This window comes from Nannospalax galili, unplaced genomic scaffold, assembly GCF_000622305.1.
Source record: "Nannospalax galili isolate Female #2095 unplaced genomic scaffold, S.galili_v1.0 scaffold1129, whole genome shotgun sequence".
Taxonomy (NCBI): domain Eukaryota; kingdom Metazoa; phylum Chordata; class Mammalia; order Rodentia; family Spalacidae; genus Nannospalax; species Nannospalax galili.
Window position 1 is genome coordinate 326,460 of NW_008359461.1, and position 5,416 is coordinate 331,875.

Consider the following 5,416-nt stretch of genomic DNA (forward strand, 5'->3'; position numbering starts at 1 on the left):
CAGGGCGCGGCGGCCTGAGTCCCCGCCTGCCCGTCGCCCCCGCGGGCGGCCTCGCTACCTCCGCTGATCCTACCTGCCAGCGCAGCCTGCGCCCGGCGCCCGAGCCAGCCCGCACAGCTCCCCTCTCCGCCCCGCGCCGCGCGGCCCGCCTCCCGCACGCCCAGGACCACCTGACAAGGGCCTGGCTCCGCCCCAGCCCTGCGGACCCGAGGGGGCGGATCCTCGAGTCAGACACGCCCCCTCGCTAGTATGCCCTTCCCATTGGCCACGGAAGGGGGGTTCTTCTCTAAGGCTCCGCTCCCAAATCGCCCCGCCCCTTTTGCGGACTCCTCATTCTCGGGACTGGGCCCCCACAAACTCTAGCTAGCACGCCCTCCCATTGGTTGCGGCTGCCGGTGTTCAGGTTCCTATCCCAGACCACGCCCCCTCCCTCGCCCCGCCCCCTCTGCGGACTGCTTGAAGCCCAGGTCGACCCGTCGCCCTCTCTCATTGGCCCGCCGCAGCTGCCGCCATTGGTCCTCTGCACCTGTCCGTTTCCTGGGGTTCCACACCTCGCAGCTGCCAGAGGCTGAGGCCTCGTGGGGTGCGTGGGGAGGGGAGGGTGGATCCCGGGAGTGAGGCCGCGCGTTCATTCGGAGGGCTGGCGCGGTGCCCGCTCCCTTTGTTAGCGGTGGGGTGGGTAGGGGCTCCTCCGGGCAGCACCGGGCTTATCCTGTACAGCGAACCAGCTTGCCCTTCTCAGAGCTCCTCCTCCTCCAGGATCTGCCGCTGCCCTGGTCCAACCAGGTGGACCAGCCTCAGTCCCCCTTCTGCCTCCACGCACACACCTCTCACCCCGGAGCCTTCCGACTCCCAGTTAAACCTTTCAGCTCCCCAATGGAAGCACTCTTAAAACTGCACTTCTGGGCTTTATGACTGACTGCACACAGCTCGCCCTTTCCCGAGCTGAAGAAGAGATTCTTTGTGTTAGAATGCCGAAAGGCAAGATCACCGACTTCTACAGGCTGGGGAAACTGTCCCGCGCCGGCTTGGTCTCTACAGCATCAATTGCTAGTCTTTGGAATGCGCTTGCCTCGTGGAATTGCATCTAGGATCATGTAGAGATCACATCAAGACCCAAAGCAGAGTAAAACATGGTGCAGCCACTCATGGACGAGGGCTGGCCCTCCTTTTGTTAAACTTTTTTTTCTTCAAGCATTAAGAAAGAACGAGATAAGTGGCCCTTAATCTGCCTTGCTTTCAATCCTGTCGTAAGCGCGCCTTCTCTCACACTTCAGACAAGCCGAGATTGGGCACGTTCAGGGTGGCAGGGCAGTAGACAAGGTTTCTTGGATTTCAAAGCAAGCCTGTACTGAGGGATCTGGCTTGATAGCCACCAAACTGTCTTAGTTTTTCCAAGCAGGAATAGGTGTGATTTATTAGGAAGGTAGTACTTCACTGACTATTCTTTTGATGCTTTTGAGACAGGGTCTCACTGTGTAGCCCAGGCTGGCCTCCAACTCAACATTCTTCTGCCTCAGCCTCCTGAGTACTAGGATTATAGGCATGTGCCACCACACCTAACCAGACCATTCCTTTGTTTAATTTTACACTGAGGCTTATTATTAGACAAACTGGAGCAATTGGGGAAAATAGCCTGGCAACTGCATGACCTTGGGCAAGTACTTAACACTTACTGCTGCCTACCCATCCTCACATGAGTGAGGATCCTGGAGGGAACGATACCCTGTGTTCTAGGATGAACATCCTGTGGTTTGCTGGTGACTGTGGCTATGCTATAAACCTAAATACCAGGCACGTTTAAGACCTTAAAGGAAAGCAATGAGATGATGTTGTTCTTTCTAAAGGGCATTCAGAGTTGGGGTGGTGATGCACTCCTTTAATCCCAGCATCCAAGAGGCAGAGGCAGGCAGATCTCTGAGTTTTAGCCTAGCCTGATCTACTTAGTAAATTCCAGGCCAGCCAAGGCTACATAGTGAGACCTTGTTTCAGAATACAAAAACCAGGAGCATCCAGAATAGGTCTGGAGGGAAAATTCCCTGAAGTAAATGCCTTAACAATGTTCAATTTCTTTAGTATGGGCAGGTTCAATGAACTGGAAAAAATATCTGAGTATTCTAGATGTTTAAACAAAACCTGTCCACCTGCCACAGGAAGAGAACCAGGGCGTGGGGGTGGAGGTAATTCCTGTTTAACAAATATTTTCTTTGATAAAATTCTTATTTGTGGGAAAGGAGTTTTACAAACTAGGCAAAGAAACAAAAATAAAACACTAGAATGGAAAAAAAAAGTCAGTGGTGGGCCTTCAAGGAGGAGAATGAGTAATTGGGACTTTTATTGTCATTTTGTCCCTCTAATTTTGTATGTCCTATATAGTTTTGTTGATATCCCCACACTCCTTTTCCCTAGAGGGGAAGAGGATGAGGATCATTGCTCCCTAGCAATAGGAAAGGAACTCCCTGCACAATTCAGATCTTCAATGTAGCATGTACTTAGGATCTCGTGAAGAGTCACACACCAAACATTCCAACAAGTCACTCAGTAAATATTTGTTAAATGGTTAAGTGCTAGGAATTCAAACTACAGAAGATCCTTCAGACCAAAGTTGCCTGGCAGGGCTTCCTGGCAGAGGAAGAAACAGAACTGGGCCTAGAGGGGTGTCGAGGGGTGAGGGAAAGGAGGGAAGACGTAGACAAGTGAGACATAGTGGGAAGGTAGGCTGTTTCAATGGCATAAAAGGAGAAACACTGCAAATGGTGAGACCAGATTATAGAAGGCTTTGTAATCACTTGATTCACACTAGTAATTATTTAATTGATCATTTGCAGTTATTTGATGTCAAAGGTGTTTGCCATAAGGGCGGGGACCAGTCTGTCTGGTTCCTCACAGGGTTCCAAGCATCTCAGAATGCCTGGCACACCGTCCACCTCTTGGGACAGTCACACCTGATGACTGACTTGGCTAAAAGCCTAGGAAGTCTGGGTTTTGTTTAGCACATAAAAGGTTATCATGGGGCTGGGGAGATGGCTCAGTGGATAAGAGCGCTTGCTCTGTAAGCGTGAGAACCCGAGTTCAAATCCTTAGCACTTGTACAAAAAGCCAGACATAGCTGTGTGTGTCTGTAACCCCAGCAACGGGAGTTAGACAGGTGGATCCTGAGATCTCACCAACTAAATCAGAGAGTTTAGAGGAAGACACCCAAAGCGCTCAAGCCTCCACATCCACAAGCATGGCTGAGTGCACACAGGTTCTAAGCAGGGCTGTAAGGTGAGCAAATATTACCTTTATAAGGACGGCATGAATGAAGAGTGGAGGAAGTGCTGAAGATGGGATTTGAGGAGGGATATAACAACACAGAATGCCACATGTAGCTGTGGCAGAAAAAAAATAGAAAATAAAAGAAAGGCAGGTTCTAAGAGATTCAGAATCCAGTGGGGTGACTGGGTTTGTGCCACCCAGGTTCCTCCACAGGGGGCTAGTAAACGTTGCCCAGAAAAGAAACATTTCCAGCACTTCTCTGAAAAGAATAGCACCAAGCACAGAGAAGATAGCACTCAGTGATACAGCTGACATTCAACTTAGAGCCTGCAGTATCTTCACTGTATCCTTGAAAAGAAAAATTGGTGCTGGAGAGATGGCTCAGCAGTTAAGAACACTTGCTGTTCTTCCAGAGGACCCAGGTTTGATTCCCAGCACCCACATGATGGCTAACAACCATCCATAACTCCAGTTCCAGGGGATATGACACCCTCTCTGGCCTCTGTAGGCATTGCACACACACACAGTGCAGGCATAACACTCATGCACATAAAATAAAAATAATAAAATATATTTAAAAATTGAGTTTGGGGATTGAAGAGATGGCTCAGCAGTCAAGAACACTGAATGTTCTTGCAGAAGACCCGGGTTTGAGTCCCAGCACCCACATGGCAGCTAACAACTGTCTGTAACTCCAGTTCTAGGGGATCTGATGCCCTCTTCTGACCTCCACGGGCATTGCACAACACCAGTGCCTTCCATACATGTAGGCAATACACACATACACATAAAAATGATAAATAATTTTTTTAAAAATTGACTTTGTACAAGACAATTTTTGTTGTTTTTATTAGTATTTTTAAATTAATTATACATAATAATAGGTGCCACTATGGCATGTCTTCTGTGTATATATTTTTTATCATTTTCACCCCCTATTACTCTCTGTTCCACCCCCACTCCTGCTGATCCCCTTCATCCCAGCCTGTCTCCTTAGGGTTGCTCACAGGAATATGGATGAAGTATGAGCACCGTACCAGTGACTACCTCGCTGAGGAAAATTATTTATTTATTTTTTTGTGTGTGTATGAGTGTTTTGTTTGCATGTAAGTTGTACAGTGCCCTCAGAGGTCAGAAGAGGGCATCAGATCCCCTGGAACTGGAGTTAAGGATGGTCATTAGCTGCCATGTGGGTGCTGGGAACTGAACCCAGGTCCTCTGCAAGAGCAGTTGTGCTCTTAACCACTGAACCATCTCTCCCACCCCAAAAATGGCAAGATAAGTTTTTGAAGTTGTTTTCTCATTTTGAAATCAGGATAATAATAGAGCCTTCTTTTATGGATGTTTATAGGGTTAAATAAGACAAGTTAAACAACAGTGTGCTATGCTTTTAATCCCAGCATTCAGGAGACTGAGGCAGGCAGGTCTCTGAGAGTTCAAGGTCAGTCTGGTCTACATAAAGAGACACTATCTCAAACAAAAATAAGAATTGAACAAGAAGCATGCTACTCAGCACCCAGTAGCTAATTTCTTTCTCTGTGTACCCTCCTTAAAAACACCTTTTAATTGCACCTTCGAGAACTGTTGTGGCCTCTTGACTGAGCTAACCTAGAGTTTTTCTCAAAAAATGAAAATTAAATTTTAAAATAGGGAAGGAAAAGAGCTAAGAAAGAGGAAGAGGGGAAAAGGAGTCAAGAGAATGAGACTTCAAACTCTGATTTGAATTTTGTGGTAATGATTTTTACAGTTTGACTGTTCTCTGGACAAATAACTTTTACCTAACCTTGCAACCAAAAAGTTTATCTTATCTTAGGTGGTTTATAATGTAGACAAGCTCACTGAGCCCTGAGCTCTTGTGACCTGAACATAGTTTTAATTCCTCAAGACCCTTCCTTGCCCTAGACCTAGAATAATGTCTTTACAGGTGTGTGTATTTGGTGGTTATCGAGAACTCTGCAAGTAGCTATTACTCCTTAGAAACAAGAAAGAGATGAAGATTATCCATTTGTGTTACAAACAATAGATGGGATTCAATTGATAATGTCTGTTTGTACTTGGGTGTGTTGTATTCTAGGTCAGGAGGGGTCAGAAGGAACATAATCCTCTGATAAGGATCCACTTTTACATCCCTTACTTTCCTTTTCTTACTGGATATAAT